Consider the following 25,336-nt stretch of genomic DNA (forward strand, 5'->3'; position numbering starts at 1 on the left):
TTGTTGGTGTGTCAGTGCAGGGCCAGGAGTTGGACTTGATGATCTTTGTGGATCCTTCCCGATTCAGGATATTCCATGATTCAGCCTCTGGTGTTGCCTGGGAGAAGGGGCTGGAGGCTCCATGGGGCACTGAATGCCTTGCAAGGGCTCAGATGACAATTAGGGCAAGAGTTTGGTCATGGGCAAGCTCCAGTTCCAAGTGGACTGGGCTGTGTGCAGGAGAGCAGGGCTGGCATCCATGAGGAGGATGAGGTGGCTGGAGGAGTTCAGGGAACCTGTGGAGCAACAGGGTTTAGGGTGGGCTCTGACCACCCCTGGGTGCTGAAGGCTCAGGAAATGTGCCACCTGCCTACAAGGCTCAGTGGAGGCTTAGCCTTGAGGGTGGAGAACATGCTGGTGAATGGAGAGTTTTGGGATGGAGCTTTTGGGAGAAACCCAGGACAGCCTGTTTGGGAGAGCTGAGGAAAACACCATGTGGGTGTGCTGCACTTGGCCTCTGCTCTCAAAGGTGATAAACATGAAGGTTTGAAGGTGGGAACCAAAGTGTGGGAAGATCAGAGCATCCATCCTGCTTAAAACCAAAGGTGTCCAGTCCCAAAGCTGAACACCAGTAGGGGTTTATAGTGAGTGGTGGAGGTTATTGGGAGGATACAGCTGGAAAGGGACTTTTCACAAGGGCATGTAGTGATAGGAGATAAGGAGGAATGGTTTTAAGCTGAAAGAGGGCAGAGTTAGATCAGATATTGGGAAGAAAGTCTTTAACATAAGGGTGTAGAGGCACTGCCACAGGCTTCCCAGAGAGGCTGTTGACTCCCCATCTCAAGGAGGTGTTTCAGACCAGGCTGGATGGGGCTCTGAGTAACTTCCTCTAGTGGAAGGGGAATTGGAGATGGTTGATCTTAAAGGTCCCTTCCAAACCCCATTCTATGATAAGTATTCCAAGTGTGTGAGCAGACACAATTCCTTGTTGTGTTCCCCTGGGATGCAGCAGGCAGGGCTTGGACACCTCTCCAACCAGAGCTGTGTCTGCAAGATGCATCTTGAAAGAGTCACTAATTGAGTGACAGCATCTCCAGTTTCCTGCCTCCCCCCAGGCTCTGATCTCTAGAGCAAAACAAGAGGTCCTGCCCTGCCTGGAGGGAAAACACTGGAGTGTCACGTTTCTTTCTCAAGTGCGAGCTGGAAAAGCTGATGCAGACACTCTTTGAAACGGGGCTGTAAGGAAGAGCAAACACAGAGGGTGTTTGTGTGGAAGTGCCTGTCAGTTTTCATTAGATGGTCAGTTGGTGGCTTTTTGGAGGAAACCATCTGCGGGGCACAGCCCTTCCTCTCCAAGTGGGGGAGATCCTGCTGAGTGCAAAGCACTTCTCAGCTGAACTGTGCAAGTGGCACAAACTCTCCTTCCGGCCCACTGGTGACACATGTGGGGTTTTCATGACATCAGGCAGTTTGGGCTTCTTTGTCTTTCACCCTCCTGGTTTTGGTTAATCAGCTTATATGTTTTACCAAAGGCCACTTTCAGTATTGCTAAAATTTACTGTGGCTGCGCCATGGTTTGCACCCTCTGCCCCCACAACCTGCTCTGAGTGATGTGCAAGCACAAAAGAGGCTTCTTGAGGGACAGAGGGAACTTGCTGTCTGTAGCAACTTGCTCTGCAGTTATTTTTGATTGAGGTTGCTGTGGTTTGTGCCCCAGAGGATACTGGGCTGTGCACAGGCACTTCCCAGCAGGGCTGGTATTTGCCTCTTGCCTTCTCTGATCAGTAGATGTTTGATTTCTAAAGATCAGAAGGGAACAGGTTCATTTGACTTCCTCTAATGTTGGCAGGGTCAGGGAGCAATCCTGTACTTCTCCATCTTAGTCCATAAGAATGTGGAAGCTCGTAGGAGTATTAATTACAGCCAATTAGAACCTGCCTGACTAGGTAAGATGCTCAAATGGCTCCTGAGACCTGCTGCTGTTAAGATGGATATTTTTCCTTAACTAAGGAAACCCTCTGGTTCTGAGGAGCTCAGAGCAGGGCTGATCCATGGAACAGCTTGGTCAGAGAGTGTTAGGATTGAAATTCTTGCCTGCAGTGCTGTGCAGTTTGTTTGCTTTGTGGAGTCCTGATGGCTTGTCATGAATCTCTTCCAGCCCAGCTGGTGAATTTTTTTAATCTGCTTGTTGATCCCACAGGGACCATGTATTTAGAGCTCTGCACTGTTTTTTTAGGTTTTTTTACATTATAAAAATTGCTGGGAAGTTCTGCTGAGGATGAGATGCTCTTTGTGATGGGGCAGCAGAGACACATTTGGAGTCACAACCATGAAGGCAGATATGAAAGTTTCAAGGCTTTGTGAGCCTGGGAATGAAGGAAGTTTCTTGCAGAAGTGGGAATCAGAAACCTAGAAATTGGGCCAAGTAATTAAGGGCTGGCTGGGTGCTGTGCAAACACAAACCAAATGGACAGCCCTTAGTTTTCATCTGCCCAACTTCCAGCTTTTCAGCTGGAATAATCAGTGATGGGCACCCAGGGATGTGGCAGCACTGCTCCAATGTGTTGGTCTAAAAGACAGCCCCAAATACCTGCAGCTTCCAGTACTGGGTTTGCTTTGGGGGTCCCAGCTTTGCCTCTGTGTCTGAGAGCACTGCTCTGAAATTTGAGCTAAAAGTGGCTGTGCAGCTCAGCTCCCAGTGGTGAGCACCACAACTGGGCTGCAGTAAAGCTGGTTTCAGTCTTGGTCCCCCTGGTTAACCCCAAGTAGGTGGTGGATGAATCACTGCACCTGCCTCCTGTGGGCAAGGAGGTGATTTTCTGGATTTTTGTGCTTAAGTGTGGAACTCCTAGAGCTGGAGTGTAGCGTGTCCTGGCTGCCTGGTTGGAGGTACACATCACTTCCCACTGTCAGTGTACAAAGTCTTTTGCCACCTTCTCCATCCAGATAGAACCAGCCAAAATTCCTGTCCCACCAGGAGGAGACCCAAGTTCCAGAGACTGAACCCCATAGGGTGGTTTCCCCTCAAGAAACAGCTGGGAGGAGTGAGGGTAATCCCTGCCACGTGAGATCCTTGTGCAACAACACAGGTCATCCTGCAGTTTGGCTCTTATGGTGAAGCCTCTATCAGTCTGAGGATGGGCCTGGGGCAAAAAGGAGGTCTGACTCCTTGGGTGACATTCTTTGGGTGGCTGCAGGAATGACGAGGAGGAACTCTGAGTGATATTGTCCATCAGCTCCATCCTGGCAGGAAGTCCTCTTGTCATGACAAGGAGAAAGCCAAGAGGGATAGAACAAAGTGTCCCAGCTGTAATGGAATACTTGTCCTCCAGCAGGAGCTTTGGTGACTTGCTTTGGGGAGCCAGATGGTGTGACACTAAATGAGCCCAACTTCACCGGGCCTGAATCTGAAACACAAAACTACCCAGATGGTCCTAATGGGTGAGTAATCCCAGCCTGGAAACAAGGAGCAAATCCAGGCTCTTCAGGTCAAATGTGCTCATTGGATCCAATAAGACAAGAAAAACACCCCCCTCACCAGTCAGTGAGGCCTTGCATGGTCCCATCTCCTTCTTTCTGCTCATGTGGGTGCTCATCTGACCCTCTGGGGAGCTGGTTCAGGGAGCTGGACTGGCTGAGAAGCAACACTCCCCCCCAAAAGTGATTAGTCTTCACCACAGGTGGTATAAGCTGGTGTTGGTGGTAGGGAGGGAATGGGAAGGGGTGGTGGAGGAAGGGCAGGAACCACAACACCCCGACTTAGGTCAATTAAAACTTGTGGAATTTCACCCTGAGGCTTTAGAGGGATTTAATGTAAGCAGTGCAGCAGCCTTGGCTTCTTGCTGTGGCATGGGAGAAACTGCACCTACGGAGCAGTCAGGAGGAAGGAATGAGGGAAGGTGCCCACAGCTGAGAACGGCTCCAGTTCTAAAGAAACACAACACTTAGTAATTACCAGAACTAAGCACGTTTCCAACGTCACTGCCGCTTGCAATGTCAGAGCACATTCATTTGGAGAAAACCAGAATGTGCTGGGCTTGCATTCCCTCTCCTCTTTTCATGAATGTGCCAGCGTGTTCAGAAAAGGTCTGTTTTGAATACCCATATTAGAGGTGTATTAATTTTGAACTTGTCAAAAGGAACATTTGCATTGGAAACAGTTCTACAAGTTTGTCTGCATCGTAAATGAAATGAAACCCCTCCTGCTCTGTTCTGATTCAACTTGGGCCAATTCCAGCTGAACTCACTGGGCTCTACTCTCTCTCACTCAGCACCTTTCTGATTTCTCCCTGTTCACTACATTTATTTAAACATGTTGGAAGAAACCAGGCTGAAAATGATGAGACCTCAACTGTTATTTTTGTTCTCCTTGCCTTGTAGATGAATCCTGTAAACGTGGTAGGGCTGCAGACCCCGTGGATCCATGTGTCTAATTGAAGCAGACAAGACTGTAACTCAGACTTTGCATATTTCAATGAAATATTCATGAATCCAGGAGGGAATAACCCGGGGTGAACATCAAGTTGTATAATCTGAATATATCCTCTATCACTGTCAGCAATGTGCAGACAGCTCAGAAAATTCCGAGGAGGGTCTGTGCTTGTTGGGAAACATCTCGCTGCATTGGCTCTAAGGACAATAATGATTGTGTTTGCCCAGACTATTTAATTAGCAGATTTTCCCAAATTGGGCACTTAAAGACTTAAGTCCCCATTTCCCCCATGTGGAACATGTGGCTTCCCAGGAAGGCTGAGCCACTCCAGCTCCCACTGGAGTTGGTGTGAGTGGAGTGTGCCCAACCTCCCAAGACATGAGGCAGGTTCTTCCCGGGCTATTTAATACAGACTAAAGTGCTGAACATTAAGCACACCTTCATTAGATGCTGCTCATTTCTATTTTTGAATTGATTGCTCTGAAGACCTGTAGGTGAGGAGTGGGAGGGAAGATCAGTAATGGAGCAAAATGACTGTGATTTAGAGATCACATTGCACCCAGCCAGAGCCGTGCATCAGGATAATGAGATTCAGCCCTGTTTGCTTACAAGCACTGGAGACAGAAGCAGAAATTGTGATCCACCAAACCAGCTCTCAGGAAATGAGAAACAATAGAGCGAGGAAATCAAATTTCAAACTGCAGGGATATATTTATCAAGTTTTCCTCGGGATTTTTGCAGAGCTTTTGGGCGTTCTCTGTGCAGTGTTTCCCCGGTGTTTTTTCGGGCAGCTGCCATATGGCCGGGGGATTAGATCACTGTAAAGCACCGCCGTTTGTGACCTATTTGTTAATGCGGGGCTGGGGTCAGCGCCGAGGGACCAACGCGCTGGGCATTGCTGGGTGCTTTTCAAGTGCCGTCCCTCTTGTCGCTCACAGGGTGGCCAGACATTTGGAACAAACTCATTAGCTAATTAGTGGTGTGCTCAGCCCCTCGTAGTTGCCGTGTGGGCGATATTCCCTTTATGGCTGTGGAACAGGCCCTGCTGTGGCTTCCTGGCAGCTGCTGTTCCCCGGGTTAGTTGGGGGGGCAGCGGGAGCTGGGCAGAGCTGGGGGAGGATGTGCCTTCCTCATCTTCACTGGGACAGCCTCTTGCATACCAGACAGCCCTCTGCAACACTGCTCCTTATCCTCCTGCTCCTCATCCTACTATTCCTTGCCATGCAACAGCCTCTCCACTACCACCCACTGGGTTCACTGCCACCATCTTCTTTCTGGTGACCAGTGGCAGGATCTGAAACTGTATCAGAGGAGGTTTAGGCTGGATATTAGGAAAAGGTTCTTCACCCAGAGGGTGATTGGGCACTGAACAGGCTCTTCAGGGCAGTGGTCTCAAGCCTGACAGGTCTCAAGGAGCATTTGGACAATGCTCCCAGGAACATGGTGGGATTGTTAGAATCACAGAATGATTTGGGTTGGAAGGAATCTCAAAGACCATCTTGTTCCAACTCCCCTACCATGGGCAGGGACACCTTCCACTATCCCAGGTTGCTCCAAGCCCCATCCAACCTGGCCCTGGACACTTCCAGAGATGGGGCAGCCACAGCTTCTCTGGGCAACCTGATCTAGTGAAAGGTGTCCCTCCCGATTCTGGTTGTCCTGTGTGGGGCCAGGAGTTGGACTTGATGATCCTTGTGGGTCATTTCCACCTCTGGATATTCCGAGGTTCTGTGATCTGCCTTCTGCCAGTGGATTGCTGTGCTGGTTATCAGGGTGGTGCCGCAGCAATCGGCTCCTGGTGCCGAACCCTTCCAGCAAATCATGGCCTTGAACTCTGGTTCTGTCAACGCAGCTGAAACCTTGTGGGCTGGGAAGGATTTGAGAGTGGCTTGGGTCAATATCCAAGGTGTGGTACAGCTCCCTCCAAAGTGGGAAGTTCCTACACCAGCTCCTGGTTTTAAAATCACAGGACAAATGCAGTGACCTTACTAACATAAAGCAAGGGCTACAGATCCACTGCCATGAGTCCTTTCTCTCAGGGGACCACCAGAAAGGACCATCCCTTTGCAGCCTGGAAAAACCTCTGCTGGTGCAGTTATGCCACTCTGGTACCTGCCCGGTGTAGCAGGAACCCAGAGAATAATAAAAAAAGGTGTAATTTTACTTGGCCAGCTTGTTTTGCTCACACTGAGTGGCTTGATCTGGTTGATAGAAAATGGTGTGCTGGTAGAGGTGTGCCAGCTGCAGGAGCTCTTTTTACCCTGGGTTTGCTGATTCACACACTGTAGACAGAGACCAGGGATAGAGCTGGGAATGGTCAGGAAGCCGCCTCCTGCTTCAGAGAGCTGTCTGCCCAGACCTGGAAGGAAGACAGGCAGGAGAGAAGGCAGCAGGAACAATCTTGTTCTTCCCATTTTGTTTTAACTAAGAGCTTTCTTCCCCTTCTTTAGAGCTGTCAGCACCTGATCATTAGGATTAATGAATGTGCACAGAAACATTGGGTTTCCATCACTGCTCTTTCCTTCTAAAGAAGAAAAGGGGGAAGTATTCTTTCAGCTCCTGCTGATAGCATCAGATGTGTGCAGATCCCTTACATTTTTCACCCAGAATTTAATTCTGGCTACCTCTCCTAGCTCAAGGTTAAGAGCTAAGCCAGCATCGCAGCTCGCTGCAGAAGGTTCGGAGCTCCCCAGCTCCCAGATGGTGTTCAAGGCATTGGAACTCGCAGCATTTCTAAACAAGTTGCTTTTACTGCAGCTCAATCCCTGTTTCACTGCAGTCCCCGTTCTTCTGAATTTAAACCTCAAATCCGTGGCAGATTTGATACTGACTCCTTGGAAAAAAGGGCTGGGCTGTAAGTGATGGCTGCCTCATCCCTGGAAGTGCTCAAGGCCAGGTTGGACGGGGTTTGGAGCAACCTGGTCCAGTGGAAGGTGTCCCTGCCCATGGCAAGGGTTGGAACAAGATGAACTTTACAGTCTCTTCCAACCCAAACCATTCTGGGATTCGATAGTTTGCAGTGCTCAGCCTGACCTTCCTTTCCCTTTAAAGCAATACCTCAAAAACTGGATTTTGCCCCACCTTTCCATTGTTTTGTTATGCTTTAGTAAGTCAGGACTCCTCAGGAATTTGGGTTTTAAATAACCACCAGCACTACCAGAGCCAGCTGTGATCCAAACAGAGCCAGCTCCTCCCCTGCCCTGACCAACCCCGACCGTGTCCCGAGCAGCAACATCCCATTTCCTGGAATTGTCTCGCAGCTTTACGGTGGGAACAAATATATTCCGGGAGCATTACAATGGGTCAGCTGAGCTGCTCCAGCTCGCCGTGCCGGACACAGGTTTAGTCATTATCCCTGGAGGGGAAGGACGTGTGCTCCGACCCACCCGGCTCCTCCCGCTGCGTTTGTCCCTCCGTGTCCCCACCGAGCTCCCCGTCATTGCCCCAAGTGGGGACTCAAGAGCTCTGTCCCTGGTCCACAAAGTGTCCCTTGATCCATAAATGGGGTTATTTTCTACTGATGTCTTTGGCAGGAGTGGGGACAATGCAGTTTGCTGCCTGAGGCAATGGGAACTGCACCAGGGTAAGCTCAGGTTGGACATCAGGAGAAATTTCTTCATGGGAAAGGTGTTTAAATCTTGGATTGGGATGCCCAGGGAGATGGTGGAGTCACCTGGAGGTGTTTAAGGAAAGATGGGATGTGGCACTTGGTGCTTTGGTCTAGTTGACAAGGTGGGGATGGGTCATGGGTTGGACTCTGTGACCTTGTTGGTCCTTTCTAACCAATAATTGAGTCCCTGATCTGCTCTAGGAGCTGCCAGCCCATGTCGGACCCTGATTGTTGGGGGATCCCTGCCTTTGGAACCTGCTTCCCCTGGGAGATGGGGCTCCCCAGACCTTCTCCTTCCATCAAGGGCAGCCGTGAACCTCTCTAAAGTGTTCCCTGATCCATGAAAGTGGTTATTTTGTACTGATAGTTGCTGTTTTTCCATTATTTGACCCTGTTTTAGGGGGGATTCAAAACCCTGAAACCTGGGGAGCCCTGAGAGGCCTCCCCAAGCCTCCTTCCCTCAGGGGCAGCCATGGACCCTCTCTGAAGTGTTCTCTGATCCATAACTGTGGTTATTTTGTAGTGTTAGAGGATATTTTTCCATTATTTGACCCTGTTTTAGGGGGCATCCCTAGCCCTGAAATCCAGAGAGCCCTGAGTAGGCTCTCTAAGCCTCCTTCCCTCAAGGGCAGCCATGGACTCCCTTTGAAGTGTTCTGTGATCCATAAATGTGGTTATTTTCTACTGATAGGCACTATTTTTCCATTATTTGACCCTGTTTTAGGGGAGACCCCTAGCCCTTAAACCTGGGGAGCCCTGAGGGGGGTCTGTGAGCAGGGAGGGGCTCTCCAGGCCTCCTTCCATCAGGGTCAGCCATGGACCCTCTCCCGGGGCTGTGCCCTGCGGGAGAGCCCACCCTGCTCTCTGTGTGGCTGCGAGGGGCCCTGAGCGAGGGGGGAGAGAGGGAGGGAGGGAAGGAAGGAGGGAGGGAGGGAGGGTAGGAAAGAGGGAGGGAAGGAGGGAAGAAAGGAGGGAGGGAGGGAGGGAAGAAAGGAGGGAGGGAGGGAGGGAAGGAAAGAGGGAGGGAGGGAGGGAAGGAAAGAGGGAGGGAGGGAAGGAAAGAGGGAGGGAGGGAAGGAAAGAGGGAGGGAGGGAAGGAAAGAGGGAGGGAGGGAAGGAAGGAGGGAGGGAAGGAGGGAGGGAGGGAGGGAAGGAAGGAAGGAGGGAGGGAAGGAAGGAAGGAGGGAGGGAAGGAAGGAGGGAGGGAAGGAAGGAGGGAGGGAAGGAAGGAGGGAGGGAGGGAAGGAGGGAGGGAAGGAAGGAGGGAGGGAAGGAAGGAAAGGAAGGAGGAAGGGAAGGAAGGAGGGAGGGAGGGAAGGAAGGAGGAAGGGAGGGAAGGAAGGAGGAAGGGAGGGAAGGAGGGAGGGAAAGAGAGAAGGAAGCAGTAAAGGAGGGAGGGAAGGAGAGAGAGAGAAGGCAGACAAGAGGGAAGGATGGAGAGAGAGAGGGAATCAGGAAAGGAGGGAGGGAAGGAGGACAGGAGGGAGGGAAAGAGGGAAGGAAGGAGGGAAGGAGGAGAGGCGGGAGGGAAAGAGGGAAGGATGGAGAGAGAGAGGGAATCAGGAAAGGAGGGAGGGAAGGAGGGAGGGAAGGAGGGAGGGAAGGAGGGAGGGAAGGAACCAGGAAAGGAGGGAGGGAACCAGAGCAGGCGGCAGCGCAGGCGGGGCCCGCCGCTCTCTCTCTCTCTGTCTCCCCCGCCCTCAGGGCCGCGCGCGGCGCCGGTTCCGCCTCCTCCGCCGCCTCCCGCGGCCGCCGCCGCCATGTTGGCTGGTGCGTGTGGGTGTCAAGCGCAGCCGCGGCCGCCGGGCCCGGCTCAGCGGCACTGCAGGTCAGCGGGGCCGGCGGCGGGGCGGGGGCGCCGGGCGGCGGCAGCGGGAGCGCCGGGACCCCCCGGCACCCTCCGCCATCCGCCGCGGGCCGGGCGCGGGAACGGCCCCCGGGGGTCTCCGCGGCCTTTGTTGTCGCCGGTGGGTGGGTGGGTGGCGGTGGCGGGGCCGGGTCCCCTCTGGCCGGGGCTGGGCCTGGCTCGGGATGGGCCCGGGGCGCTCCCGGCGGGGCCCCAGCCCGGCCCCGGGCGCCTCCATCGAGGCGGGGTGCGGGCTTGTTTTATTCTAATCTCAGTAAAATCGCCTTTTGAGAGGTGTTGTAATAATGCTTTTAATGATTTTAAAGCTCTGTTTTATGTAGGGGGGTACTAGATGGTCTCCGGAGGTGCCTTCCAACCCTAGCAATTCTGCGATATATCTATATCCATATATATATATATATATATATATATATTTAATTTTTTCTTTACCTGCAGTACCTGTGGTGCCACAGATTGGGGTCGGGTAATCAGCGAGCTGTGTTATATTGAGCATTATTGCTGTGAAATGTATTGAACAGTAATTAATTATCACAGGCTGCCCGCTATGGAAGGTCCCTATTTTAAAGCCCTACGGCTTTAATGCAAATATTAAAATGTTTTTAAAGCCACAAGGCTTTAACACTGGTAGCGTTTGGTCTCAGTTTTATGGGTGTGTTCCCTCCCCCTTCCCCAGTGTGGTATCGGCACTGATCTCAAAAGCCAAGTGAGATTTAAAATTTACAGCAATTGGACACATTTCTTGTGCTTATCTGCTGAGAAAACACCCTGAATTATCCCCGTGCACATCCATTTTCAACAGGAGGTCTAAAGACCAGTTCAGTTTGGGAAGGTGTTGCAGATCTTCTGGGCTGTGGAGTCTGAGAGTTCCAAATGTAAATCAGGCCATGAGATTAAGTTTTATTATTCTCTCCACTGAAATACCTGTTTTATGGTAATACAGAACTCTTGCATAATTCCTGTGTGTTGCTGTGTTTTGTGAGACACAAGGTCATAGGAAATTGTATTGTTGGGATGTGGAATGTGGGATGTTACAGGGATTTCTGATTAGAAATATAAATATATTGTAATGATACCGTTAGCAAAATGCAGCCTGTTTAGGAATTACTCCTAAATATGTTTGTCTTGGCTGATTCTCAGATTTGTTACTTTTGAACAAACTCAAATATAGTGTTTTATTGGGGAAGAATCAAAACTTTTGATAAATTTTCCTTTATAAACTCGAAGTAATGGTAAAGCAGCTTGACAGAATTTCAGAGCTAATCTTGCCTATATTAAATATTTAACTTTTTTATCGAAATTTATCAAGTCCAAATGACCCATGAGTGTGCATTCCTGGAGGCAGATTGTGATAAGGCTGAACTGATTGTGGGTTACACTGGAGGAAGTTTGACTTGGGGGTGCTGATTGGAACTTCCTCCTTGCCATGAAGTGACTCTGTGACATCCCGAGTGTTCTCAGGCACTGCAGCTTCACTTTTACATGTACTGAGGAGTGAAAATTAATATCAGCCTTTAAGAAATGAAATCACTGTGACCTCAGCACTGTCTGGAACTGCCTGAAGGGAAGTTCTGGCCAGGTGGGGGTTGGTCTCTTCTCCCAGGCACTCAGCAATAGGACAAGGAGGCACGATGGGCTCAAGCTCTGCCAGGGGAAATTGAAGTTGGAGAGCAGGAAAAAATTCTTTGCAGAGAGAGTGCTCAGGCATTGGAATGGGCTGCCCAGAGAGGGGGTGGATTCCCCATCCCTGGAGGTTTTTCATCTGAGCTTGGCCGTGGCACTGAGTGCCATGATCTGGTAAAGGGACTGGAGTTGGACCAAGGGTTGGACTTGATGATCTCGGAGGTCTTTTCCAACCCAATCCATTCTATGATTCTGTGATTCTATGAAATGTAATGCCATGGGATTATCATGGAATTGTTTGGATTGGAAGGGGCATTAAAGCCCATCTTGTTCCACCCCCTGCCATGGGCAGGGACACCTCCCACCAGCCCAGGGTGCTCCAAGCCCTGTCCAGTCTGGCCTTGGACACTCCCAGGGACGGAGCAGCCACAGCTTCTGTGCCAGGGCCTGCCCACCCTCCCAGGGGAGGATTCCCTCCTGATATCCCATCTAACCCTGCTCTCTGTCCATGTGAAGCCATTCCCCCTTGTCCTCTCACACCATGCTCTTGCAAATTGTCTCTCTCCATCTTTCTCCATCTTTCCATGGACTTCTCTCTTTAGAAAAACTGATGGACCTGTTCCCTCTGTAGGAGCTGGGTTGTGTTGGGCAGTATTTGTGCTGAGAAAGTCCTGTCTGTGAGTTCCCTGGTGCTCCTGTTGAGGACCAAAGAACACCCCTGGCTGTCCAATGGCCTGGCTGGTGATGCTCATGTTGCTTTTCACCTTCATTAATCCTCCAGTCACTTTTAATGACGAGTTTGCAAACATCTTCTGATGTCCAGTATAATGCAGAGAGCAGAAATGAATTCAGCTTGGACTGACCACATCATTATTTACATAACTGATTAATCATGCTAATTTTGTTCCAGCTGTCAGCCATTTGATTGCTTTCAAACTTGGAGCTTTTAAGAAGCCTCAAATCTTGGATCACTTCTGGGAAATGCCAAAGGCCTAATTTGTTACTTCATAAAATGCTGGTAGTCTCTCTCGATACAGAAATCAGTGTTTTGTTTTCGTGGTTGGTTTGGGTTTTTTTTTTTTTGAGAGAGAAATCATTAAATGATAATCAGTTTTAGGAGAAACACATTACAGAGTAGTCAGGATATTCCTGATGGTGCTTTTCTAAGGTCTCATATGTAGGATGGGGAAATGACTATCAGTTTTGCTTGGTCTGGAAGAATATAAGTTCCTGTAATATCTTTATTTAATGACTGGTGCTCAGGAAGCCCCTTCCCAGTGTTGCAGTGCCACGTTTGCAGAGTGCTAAGCTGTCCCTGGGGATGGTGCTGATGGCAAATGAAAGGGGTCTGGTTTGTAGGAACACCTGGAAATGTTCCTTTCCCACTTTGCCTCACTCTGATCCGTGCAGGGGAAATATCAGAACGTCCCAGCATCCTGCTGGCCTAAGTGCTTCAAAGAACAGCAGGTTTTTGTGCTTTGCAGGAGCCTGGCTGCTCATTGGGAAGGCAGGAGGCTCCGTGGAGGAGAACAACATGGATGCTGCCTTTGGAATTTCATCGTGGGGCTGCTGGTGCTGGTGTGGCCCAGGTTGGGCACAGACTGGTGTGTGCTGGAAAACAGACCACAGAAAGTCGGAGTGAGTCAGTTTAGGTGGCTGTTACAGGGTTGATTTGCTGTTCTGTGAGGGGAGAAGAATTCAGAGTGGTTCTGTGTCAGTCACTTCAGACACCTTGAACTCCAGGATGGGTCTGGACCTCAGTGGTGGAGCCTCTTGGTGGGTGGTGCAACAGGTGGGAAGCTACAGAAAAACTGCTATTCCCTATTTATCATTTTGCAAATAACAGTTTTGTCTTTGGTTCCCAGATTCAGGGTTGGTTGGTTGTGTGACAATTCTCCAAACCACTGATAAAGACAAACCAGTTGACTCAGTTCTGAGGTGCAGTTTGTAGGTAACTGGAGGTCGTAGGCAGTTTTTGAGGAGACAGTGGCTTGAATCACCAAGCTGGAGTTCCTGCAAACTGTAGTACACTTGTTCAGTTACCACCAGAAGCTAAATGCTTGTAAATATCTAAGAGTGGTGTTTGTGTGAATGGTTATACTAATTAGAAAATCAGTATAAAAGTGTTTTGGGTGTGTTGGTTGAGTGTCACTGGACACTGGAGAGGTTTGCAGACTTCGGTTTGTAACTCACTGTTGTGTTTTTACACTGAAATACAGCTTTGCATCTTTATGCCAGTGAGCTGCTTTTCTTCTGTAGAGCTAATTTTTAGCTCATTTTTTTGGTATTATTACAAAAATTGAACTTGAAGTGATCTCAGAACCACTACCCTGGATTGCATTAATTGTTAATGAGTGTGTGTCTCTGTTTCATATCACCCAGGGCTGGTATAACATAAATGCCTCTATAAGTGCCTTGAGCTTCTGTCCAAGGTCAGGCCTGGGCTGCTCACAGTGCCTTGACTTGCAAAATCCAGCTCTTCCCAGGTGGGGATTCCGGAGCTCAGGCACAAACAGGTCCCCACTGGCAGTGGGAGTGCAGCTGGTTCTGCCTCTGGGACTGGGTACAACCAGTCCCAGCCCAGGCCTGGGTGCAGCCTGGCCTTGGAGGCTCAGCTTATCTGTGTTTGTGCTGCAGGTGGCTGGGTGAAGTTGTGAGGAATCTCAGACACAGTATGGTTTGTTGTCCTCATACATACAAATTGTTTCCAAGTAATAATTCTCCTTCTGCCATCAGGAGTAGGGCACCCTGAGCTGTCTGAAATAATTAGCTGGAATTTGTGCATGGGAGCTCTGCAGTTCCTTCCTCATTTCTGCTGCTCCTGCCTTTCCTCTGTGCTGTTTTATTCATGTTGTTTGCAGTTGCTGGGTCTTGTCACGTCTCTGTATAATAAAAACTAAATGTACAGGTCTTGAGGAGCAGGAGGGGTTTGGAGGGTGGTCCAGGCAGGAGAAGACGTTTCTCTTTCTCCTCCTCCTTTCCTGACTCATCACTGGTTGTACTTTGCACGTGTGTGCATCTGTTTTAGTGCTTATTTGAGTACCAGTCCTGGTTCCTCCCTCCACTGGTTGTGTTTCCTGTGACATGGATTTGATCACCTTTAGACCCAATGTCTTGATGGATTTTCTTTTTCAGTGGAAACTTCTGTTCCTGTCCCTTACAGTAAAATATTAATCTGTGAATCATTTGCTGGTTTATGCTCATAGTGCAGCACTCGGTGAACAACAAATTCAGTAATAAAACTATTTTTGAAAGTTCAAAGTTCAGTTTAAAACCAGGCCAGGCACCTTACCTGGAGATGCTTTGTGTCCACCCTGCTGGCATCTGAAGGCTCCCTTGCTTTGCTTAGTTTTCAGAATTATGGCCAGTTTTTGGGGCTGTTGTTTCAGAACTGGCTCCTTAAAGATCCCCAGTGCAGTCTGGGGGTCATGGCTGGAATTCAGCAGCCAGACAGTGACTTAATCTCCCTCTGTGTAACCTCAGAGAGACTTTGCTGCCCTCCTGGAGATGTCACTTACATAATGTGATGTCTTCTAACATCAGCCTGGGAGTTTTCATTATTTACAAGCACAAACCTGGGCAGAGTGAGCTCCCTGCTCTGTTTGGGTCTGAGTTTTGCCACCAAGAAATGCTCCAAAATTCGTGTTGTATCCCTGCTAGAAAAAACTGCCAGCACAGGGACAGGGCACTAATGATGTCTGGGATCTTCTTTTACATTTTCTTCTTTATTCTTTGAAATCACATTAATTTCTAGACTTACATCAATTTAGAAGTTTCTGAACCTTTGCAAGGGCAATGGTCTTTTCAGAGCTTTGTTAGAACAAAGACATTTTAAGACTCTTAATAGAGAATCGTATAATCTTATTACAACTCCTGTTTAAATCACTTCCTTGTACTTAAATAACAATCTGCCACCGGCTGTTTCTTGACTGTAGTTTTTGTCAGTTGCAATTTATCCCCCTCCCTGGTTTTGTTGTACTTTTCTGTTCCCTGATTGTGCAACCTGAGGTTGGCAAAGCTCCTTCTTTCCAAACAGTTCTGACTCCCCTGGGACTCACTGCATGAGTTGCTCACTGGTGTAAGGGCTGTACAGACCAGACCTCTGTGGGGCAAACCCCACTGAAATACCTGATAGATCCACTCTGATAGTCCTCATGGAAAGGTATTTTTAAAGGTGACTTCCTCCCCTGAGACACAGGCATGAAGGAATCCCTCCAACAGCTTTCCTTGTGGGTGGGAATTCTGTTCCCAAGAGGTTCCTGGTGTGTGTTTCTGGCTGGGTGAGCAGGCCCCAAACAGCATCTTGGTTTTGTCATTCTCCTAATTTTTATTTATTTATTTTTCCTTTTAGTAATGAGGATTTCTTCAGCCAAATCTGTTGCCCCAGTTGCTGCTGAAGCTGCTTTTCTCCTGACTTTCAGCTCTGTTTGGACAGGGATGAGCCTTGTGACAACAGCAGTAAGGCAGAGATGTTTGCTCTAACCTATGAAATCAGCCAGAATTTCAGATCTTTAATTAATCCTTATCCTGCAGTTGTGTTTGGAACTGTTCTAACATGCCTGTTCTCTCCTGGATGGTCAAGCAGAACATGCTCTGCCACGTGGTGTGTGTAAAGGAAAGCACTTCAATTATCATCTGAAAAACTGGACTTTAATGTTTTTAATTATTCACTTAGCTAATTAATCACTGAAACACCCTACCATTTTGTGACCTTGCTGGAATGTGACTGGTCATGTCTGTTTAGAGGTTCCTGAATTGTGCATGACCAGCAATATTCACACCCAGGGAAGATCTGGCAAATCTTTAAAATGCTCCTGCCCAGGTATTTAATTATCTGATAAAAACCTCATTCTCTAATGACCATTTGAAAGCACAAACTCACCTCTGCTCTTGTAGCTAAGGAAATATTTGCCTTCTGAGCCCATCCTGCCTTATTGCAGGGGTTTGATTGCTTCTGGTAATGTTATGGTACTTGCAGTGATTTTATTTTTCCTTTCAAGGGCTTGGAATGCTTATTACCAGTGAGAAGTGTTACTATTTTTTTGCTGCTGTTGTTGAGCAGAGTTCATTAAGTTAAACTTTGTCTCTACCAATTTAGAAGAGTTTCTCAGAAAGTAAAGATAATTCCTCTGTTGGAATGCTCTGAGATAAACAGCATAGGTGACACTGAGTACTTTCCTTAACATGAGCAAATGCAGATGAGAAATCAATATTTAATATTGTAATTTTTGAGAATCTCTCAACAACTTATGTATATTTTAAAGGCAGACATTTCTACCTGCTGCTCAGAAAAACAGGAAAATTCCTTGTGTCAGACTGTGATTGGGCAGCCCATTTTTTTTAATCCTGTTTCAGCCAAACAGCTGCTTTCTGAAGATTTTCCTGGTACTTGGGTGACTCCTCTGGAAGATATTTATGTTTATATGTTTACTGGTTCTCTTGGGAAGATTTAATAAGGAAGTAAAATACCAGAATGTTTATAATTGGTTTTTCTTGGCTTTCAGAATTCTTAACTTCCAGAGAAGCTGAAGTATAAAAGCTTCAGTACAGCAAAATCACTTTTAAACTGGTTTGTTGCAGAGAAGCACTGAGGTAGATCATCAAAGGATTTTCAGGCTGCAAAACTGCTTAAGTGTTGTGTTTAAACTTTACAAATCGCTGCCCCCTTTGTGAGACACTGAGACAGACTGAAATGTCTGGCTCCTTTTTATGTTTGACTACCTAGGGAATAATCTCCTTTTGCCCCAGCCTGCTGCTTTGAACACTCTGCAGGGCAGAACTGGTGTTTTGGTGTCTCTCTGCCAACCAGCAGTGTCAGTGTGTGTTTAATTTCATGATGGGAGGAACATACGAGGCCTCTTTGGGTATTTCCATTGGCTTTAAGGGTCAGGGATGGCTGAGGATGTGCAGGATTGGGAAGTGCTCTGCTTTTCTTGGAGGCTGAGGAGGTGAAGAACAGTGGGAGAGTTTTCATGGAATCATAGAATGGGTTGTGTTGGAAAAGACATCCCAGATCAGCAAGTCCAACCCTTGATCCAACCCCACTGTGATCACCAGCCCAGGGCACTCTGTGCCCTGGGCTGGTGATCACAGTAGGGTTGGATCAAGATGTGGTGGATTCTCACTCAGTGCCACATCCACAGAATCATAGAATGGATTGGGTTGGAAAAGCCCTCTGAGTTGGCCCAAGTCCAACCCTTGGTCCAACTCCAGTCCCTTTACCAGATCATGGCACTCAGTGCCACGGCCAAGCTCAGTTGAAAAACCTCCAGGGATGGGGAATCCACCCCCTCTCTGGGCAGCCCATTCCAATGCCTGAGCACTCTCTCTGCAAAGAATTTTTTCCTGCTCTCCAACTTCAATTTCCCCTGGCAGAGCTTGAGCCCATCGTGCCCCCTTGTCCTGTTGCTGAGTGCCTGGGAGAAGAGACCAACCCCCACCTGGCCAGAACTTCCCTTCAGGCAGGGGGTGGCCAAGCAAGGCCTGTCACAGGCAGAGTTCTGGAGACATCCACACTCCCATCTGCAGCTCAGCACTGCAGAGGAGCCCAATTAGTGCCCTCTGAAGGTGCTTCAGTGGCTTGTGCATCCAACAGCCAGGGAAAACAGGACAGAAAGCTGTCCTGAAGGGATCACAGAATCCCAGAATCAGCTGGGTTGGAAGAGACCTCCGAGATCATCAATCCAACCCTTGATCCAACCCCACTGTGATGATGGAGTGCCCTGGGCTGGTGATCACAGTGGGGTTGGATCAAGACGTGGTGGATTCTCACTCAGTGCCACATCCAGTCTCCTCTTAAACACCTCCAGGGACAGAGAATCCACCCATTCCAATCCCTGAGCACTCTCTCTGCAAAGAATTTTTTTCCTGATCTCCAATTTCCCCTGGCAGAGCTTGAGCCCATCGTGCCCCCTTGTCCTATTGCTGAGTGCCTGGGAGAAGAGACCAACCCCCAGCTGGCCAGAACTTCCCTTCAGGCAGTTCCAGACAGTGCTGAGGTCACCTCTGAGCCTCCTCTTCTCCAGGCTGAACACCCCCAGCTCCCTCAGCCTCTCCCCACAGCACTTGTGCTCCAGTCCCTTCTCCAGCCTCGTTGCTCTTCTCTGTTTGTAGGTTCTCTCCATTATTCTGTTTTTAATTTCCTTTCTAAGGGGTTTCCATTCTGCAGGTGATAATCTGGATTGCACCAAGTGTGTGAGCAGGTCCTGCCCTTGGAAGGTGTGAGGGATCTGCTGATCTGGGACTGACTGACAGTCCAGGCCAAGCACAGCACCTGCTTTTTTACTGTCTCTCCAGGTGGAAATGCAGGAAACACCCCTGAACATCCTGAATACAGGAATACTTTTGTTATGGATGTGCCACACAAAGTGTGTCTGGATGCTTTGGCTTATAGCCAGATTTTTAATCTTTTTTTTTGTGTGTGTGTGCATGTGTCAGCTTGGATAGTGTGTATAACACCATAGTGCCTTTCCTGTCCCTGGAAATGCTGATTTTTAGTTTTATTTTAAGAAGGAATTTCTTTTTCCTACTCAGAAGAAAAATAAACTTTAAAGGAGGAGGAAAGTCTGCTTCTTTTTTATTTATCTTTTTTTAGTTTATGCTTTATTGAAAGGCCTGAAATGAGCTGGCAGAGCTTTGTCTCTTGTCTCACAAATTCAAAATGTAGAAACTGAGCAAGGGAAGGGTCTTGTGGTAATTGAAGTAGTAGAAGAGGAGAATTAAAACCACAAATCAGTGCCCATCAAACCTGTGAAACAGATTTGCCTTTCAATGCCACGAGGCTTACGCTGCCATCAAGCCCAACTAGTCTTTTATCAAAACTCCTATTTTACTGAAATGTGGTGAATTTGGCATTTTCTCCTCTCATGGGAACCCAGGGCAGAGAAACGAAGCCCTGCCTGCCCCTTCCCTGCTCAGCAGATGCAAATGTCCCTCCCTCCAGCCCATCCTCTCTCGTGGGCCCCTACCCTGTTTTGATGGAAGCGATTCTGGTGCCAACTCCCAGCCCAGGGGGCAGGTGAGAGGAAGAAAAAAACCTCCCTGGTTGCAGCTCGGTGATTAAATATCTTTGGGAGCTTTTAATGCCATCGTTCCACACAAACCAAGAGTGTGGCTTTGTCAGAAAGCAACATCAAAGTGGCAAGAAAAGAGGAGTTTATTTAAAATACAGCAGAAAGACTTAAAACATTTGTGCTAACCTATGAGAGCTATTAAAAATTAAAAAAAAAAAGCCTTTGATGCCAAGCATTAAAGATGTAATAGTATTAATTGAATTAAGCCGTGGGGGTTGAGGATATGTAGACACATGTGTGAGTGTTTGTGTTCTAAAACATCATCTGTGTTAAGGAAGCAAAGGCATCGAGAGCTGGGTTAACTCTGCTTGGTTTATAAGGGCTACCTTAACAAACCCCTCTTTATTCTTGCACTTAATTAGAGTAGAATTCATTAGAACTGAGTGTAAACACAAGGGCAAGGTACTTCCAGCACTGGAAACTGCAGCGAGGTAGAGCTGACTGGCCTTGGCATACCTGGGCAAGGCAGAGCAAGCAGAGGGGTTTCCAGTTTTGTTGGTATTATTAAGACTGATTTATATATTTAAGGAGAAATTCCTTTTCCTTTCTCTGTTATGAGAACAGTAATTTAATACTGTTGCACTCCATAGTAAGGTTTCTTCCCATCCCTTTTCCCTGTTATATTCCCAACCACAGGTTTGGGCTTTTTTTTTGGTAGCTTTCATGTTACTTGATAATTATTTTCTCTCAAGAGTGGCTGATTTTGGTAGAACTTACCACTCTTAGGAAGAAGAACTTTGTCCCTCCACAGCTCTGTAAATAGGCAACAAAATGAAACCAGAGTCAAGTGTGTGACACTGTAACAATGAGGGGGTTTTGTTGGGGTTTTTTTCTTTGCCAATTAAAAACTTGGTTTAAAGCTTAATATATTTGCCTTGGTCATTCACAGCAGGCAGAGGAATCAAAGGTTTTGCAGGTGGTTTGGCAGAGGAAGGTGAGTCCAGGGGTGGCAGTGCCAGGCAGGGTTTGATTGCTGGGAAATGCTGGCTGGGAGAGGCCCCACCAACCCTGTCAAGAGGGATGACAGAATTGAGGGTGACCTTAATACATTCATTTTTCCCTCTTCAGGGAGGTGTGAGCAGGTTGTGGGAGCCCTCCTTGCTGTAGTTCCTAAATGATTCAGTGCCTTGTAGAGTATTGATGAATTCATTACTGCTCCCTGATGGATGTTAATGGGCTGGAGTTTCTTCTGTGCATCTGGACTAGATGGAAAGCTCTTGAAAGAAAAGCTTAGACAATGGGGTGGGTAAGTTTTAAAGCCACTTTCATGTTCTGTTTCTGACTCTAAAGAGAGAATGTTTTTAATGAGTTGCATGAAAAGTGGTTAGAAGAATAATCTCCAGAGCAGCTCTGGGAGGTACAGCAGGACTGGACTGGACTGCACAGGGGATTTACCTGCATTTTGTTTAATATTTCCCAAACCATAATCCAAATTTCCATAATTTGGAAATGCCAGAGGTGGGTTTTGTCCTCTCCATGTGGATTCCTACCAAGACATCCAGAATTCTGAGGACAGGGCATGACATGTTTGTTCTCTGCAAGAGCTGAGTGGAAGAAAATGACCTTTAATGATGGAACAGGCACAGATGCTTTTGGGTAACGAGTCTTTGTCATCCTCTTTGAAAGGAGCAACTTGACTCCCACTCAAATAATTTCCCGTCTAAAAATCCAGAATAGATAAAAGAGTAGGTAGAATTTTAGTGCTACAGAACAGAGTCAGAAAACTTGAGGAATTGTTCTGCTGACAGCTGAAAATTTCTGTATATCTGCAGAGGAGAATGTGGGATCCACGGGCACCTTCATGCCAGGTTTTTTTTCCCCAGTTCCCTAAAAATCGACATAATAATATTAATATTAATAATATTAATAATATTGTTATTATTATTAATAATAGTAATAATAGCCAGATTTTTTCCTAATTCCCTAAAAATCAAATAATAATAATAGTAATAATAATAGTAATAATTATAATAACAACAATAACAATAACAATGATAATAATAGTCAGATTTTCCCCTAATTCCCTAAAAATCAACAAAATAACAACAACAATATAATAATAATAATAATAATAATAATCATCATCATCATCATTATCATCATCATCATCATAATCATAATCATAATCATCATCAGATTTTTCCCTAATTTCCTAAAAATCAACAAAACAATAATAATAATAATAACAATAACAACAATCAGATTTTTTCCCTAATTTCCTAAAAATCAAATAATAATAATAACAATAACGATAATAACAATGATAATAATAGCAAGATTTTCCCTTAATTCCCCAAAAATCAACAAATTAACAACAACTACAATATAATAATAATAATAATAATAATAATAATAATAACAATAATAATAATAGCCAGATTTTTCCCTAATTCCCTAAAAATCAAATAATAATAATAATAATAACAATAATAACAATGATAATAGTAAGATTTTCCCCTAATTCCCTAAAAATCAATAAAATAATAATAATAATAATAATAATAATAATAATAATAATAATAGCCAGATTTTTCCCTAATGCCCTAAAAATCAAATAATAATAATAATAACAATAACAATGATAATAATAGTCAGATTTTCCCCTAATTCCCTAAAAATCAACAAAATAATAATAACAACAACAACAATAGTAATAATAACAACAATAATAACAGCAACAATAATACTAATAGTAATAATAAAAATAGTAGCAAACCTTTGCATTTGTGAAAATGGATAATTCTTCTTAGTGAGTGAATAAAGGAATTGTTAAGTTGAAAGTTGCATAATGAGGAGAAATCTCTGTCAAATGTGCCAATTTCTTTTTTTCAATCTTTCAGTGATTCACTTCCCTCAAAGCTGAGCTTTAGATGCAGCTCAGCACCAGGAACTGGGGCAGCTCACAAGGTGACCAAAGTGACTTATTCTTGTGTGATTTCATATTCCTCAGTTCTGTTTTGTGCTAAGGAGAGTCCAGCTCCAGGCTCCTCTGGCAGGGATGTGCCCTCTCCTCTGGAATTGCTTTTCCTGCCAGGGTGATGATCCTACATTAGGCAGCTCTGATACAGAAGAGGGAGAAGTAGGTTTGTTTGGAAAACATTTTGGAAAGTGTGTGGTGTGCACAGTGTGAAAAATCAGAAGGAATGGAGGAGTAGGAGGGAAAGCTGATGGTGTAGTGTTGCCAGGGCAGAGCTAAACTCAGTGTGGAAAAGGGGCAGGGCCAAGGTTTTGTGATGTTTGTTAAATTCGAAATTGCAGAGGGCCAAACTTCCACCTTCCCTGTGGCTGTCCAGAATGGAATGAGTGCAGTCCAAGGTGGTTTCCCAGAAATCTGCCCCCATGTGCAGTCCTTGCCCAGGACTGGCTGGAATCAGGTCCCGAATCCAAACCATCCTCTTGAACTTCACCACCAGTTTGAGCTTCTGAGGGGCAGCTCTGCCTCATGTAACTGGAGATGGCTGTTGAAATGCTGAAGTGACTGGCACTTCCCGTATTTGTGATGTGCTTTCAAGTAATTAGAGTGGCCTTGGGATTAATTGGTTGGGTGACCTGCTCTGTGAGAAGCCCCAGCTCGGCCTGTCCCCTCAGCGTCCCGGGGTGTGGGAGCAGCTCATGGGGCGAGTCCATCCCGACATCTCCAGGCAGGGCAGGGCTCTGCCTCCCTCAGAGCCCCGTGTAACCTGAAGCCACGTCCTCAGTTCCTCTCCAAGCCCAACTGCTGAGCAGCAAATCCTGGTGTAAAACCCTGGGGTTTGGCCAAAACATTCCTCCTGCGCGGGGCATGCAGGGGTTGGGATTTGTGTTTCCTGCTTTGCAATTTTATAGCAACTTAATCAGACATGGACTTACAGAGTGGTTTGAGTTGGAAGGGATTTTAAAGCTCATCTCCTTCCACCCCCTGCCATGGGCAGGGACACCTCCCACCAGCCCAGGTTGCTCCAAGCCCTGTCCAACCTGGCCTTGGACACTCCCAGGGATGGGGCAGCCACAGCTGCTCTGCCAACCTGTGCCAGGGCCTGCCCACCCTCCCAGGGCAGAATTCCTTCCTAATCTCTAATCTCAGGAGTTTAATTTCTGAGGGTTTAAAGTACTCTGATGTTGTCACCGGTTTTGAAAGGTGAATTAACACATTGTGTTGACTTTTCAAGATGATTGTGCAAATCTGGGAGCTGTGAGGGAAAGTGCTTGAGATTTTATGCCATGAATGGATGTTGATGAGTGTAAGTAGGGTATTAAATCAATCTCCATTTTCCTTTCAGGCTTGTAGTTTGTGCAGGTGAGCAGCACACTGGAAAAAATGGTTGTTTTGGATGTAAGGACAGGTATGATTGAAGCAGAGTGGTCTGGTGTGTCTCTGCATCCTGCCCTGTACCTTGAACAATCCTTTCCCTTAGAAATTCATGGTATAAAGTATTAATTAGTCCCTCAAGCTTTTACCAGTAGTAACATGGGGAGTTAAACTGTTCTTCCCCCCAGTCTCTGTCATGATGAGCATTTGCCTTTGGCCTACTGAGTTTGTTGATGTGGTTTTGGGTCTGTGGGGTGTGGGTGGGTTGGAGAAACTGCACTTGGTGACGTTTGCCTCATAGTAACCCAGAGCCAAATGAATTCAGTTAATGAATCATCAGGTAATTAGTTGTAAGTAGCAGGTACCTTCCCAAAATATGGAGCCTGATACACGAGCACAGGTCTAGATGAGTGTGAATTTTAAAAAATTTAGTTCTGGAAGAAAACACTGGGGCTTAAGGAATGGAGCTGACATGTTGTGGTCTTGCAGTTTTTTTGTTTGTGTTGTTTGCAGTTCCTTCTGTGTTCAGGCTGATCTGGGAGGGCCTGAGCAGGTGCCTGTCACCCCATAACAGCCTAAGTGACAAGGTTGGGCTTTCCTAATTAGTAATTGATCCTATGACACATCCTCTGGCAAGAATATTGGATATCCTCCTCCCCTCCAAAATGGAAATACTGAAGGAGGGAAGAGTCTCCTTGTATCCTTAATTCTGTTGAAAATGTTGTTCACATACACCTGGTAAACTGAATTTATTTCAGGTTGTTCCCTTTCAGTCAAGGCACACCTTGGGTGATTTAGTTTTCTGCTCAATTTGTGAGAATAACTGACCAAATGCTTTCATTCCAGCAGGTAATCCCTGGAGAACAAATTCCTTGGGAGAGTCTGGGGAGGTATTTTCACTGCCCTGTTGGATTAATTTGCATTTAGAATTTCTGGTTCAGTGAGTAATGGCTTGACCTCACACTGCTCTGTAATTCTGCAGTATTCTGTTATTCACTGCACTGGCTGTGGGACAAATAACCTGAGATGTGCCCAAAGTGCAGGTGGCACTGGCAGTGACACTTGACTCTTAGAAGGAAGGTGTTATTTTTAAAGAGCTGTTGTCAAAGCTTGTAATCCTAAAATTAGATCTGGGAACAGGTCAGATCTGGATTGTTGTGGTGCTCTCAGGGCTCTGACAGGTCTGGCCCCTCTCACAGCTCTTCCCATGCTGGCAATAATTCCAACTGGAAAGGCAGATGGAGCTGTGGATGTCAAAGCAGCAGCACCTTTGGCTTGCCAGGACCCAAAATAGCATGGCCAGGTAGTGCTGCCTGTCCTGGTGGTGGCACTTTCCTGCTCCTCAACCCCTGTTTGTGCACTCTGATCACAGAATTAGTTGGGTTGGAAAAGACCTCAGAGATCAGCAAGTCCATCCCTTGATCCAACCCCACTGTGATCACCAGCCCAGGGCACAGAGTGCCCTGGG

General features: G+C 46.9%; 1 protein-coding gene across 5 annotated transcripts in view; it reads left to right on the forward strand.

Annotated features, from left to right (window-relative positions):
- The window catches only part of EPN2 (epsin 2), a 61,879-nt gene that overhangs the window by 3,427 nt on the left and 33,116 nt on the right, over positions 1-25,336 (forward strand). For 2 of the 5 annotated variants that reach the window (XM_071570726.1, XM_071570730.1), the window contains exon 1: positions 9,733-9,849. The exons of 1 other annotated variant lie outside the window; for it this stretch is intronic. The gene's annotated coding sequence lies outside the window, so the exon portion shown is untranslated. Of the gene's footprint in view, positions 1-9,732; positions 9,850-15,859; positions 15,967-25,336 lie in introns of those variants that run through there. 2 more of the 5 variants (XM_071570727.1, XM_071570729.1) reach the window with 2 other exon arrangements.

Source organism: Pithys albifrons, chromosome 16 (genome assembly GCF_047495875.1).
Source record: "Pithys albifrons albifrons isolate INPA30051 chromosome 16, PitAlb_v1, whole genome shotgun sequence".
Lineage (NCBI taxonomy): Eukaryota > Metazoa > Chordata > Aves > Passeriformes > Thamnophilidae > Pithys > Pithys albifrons.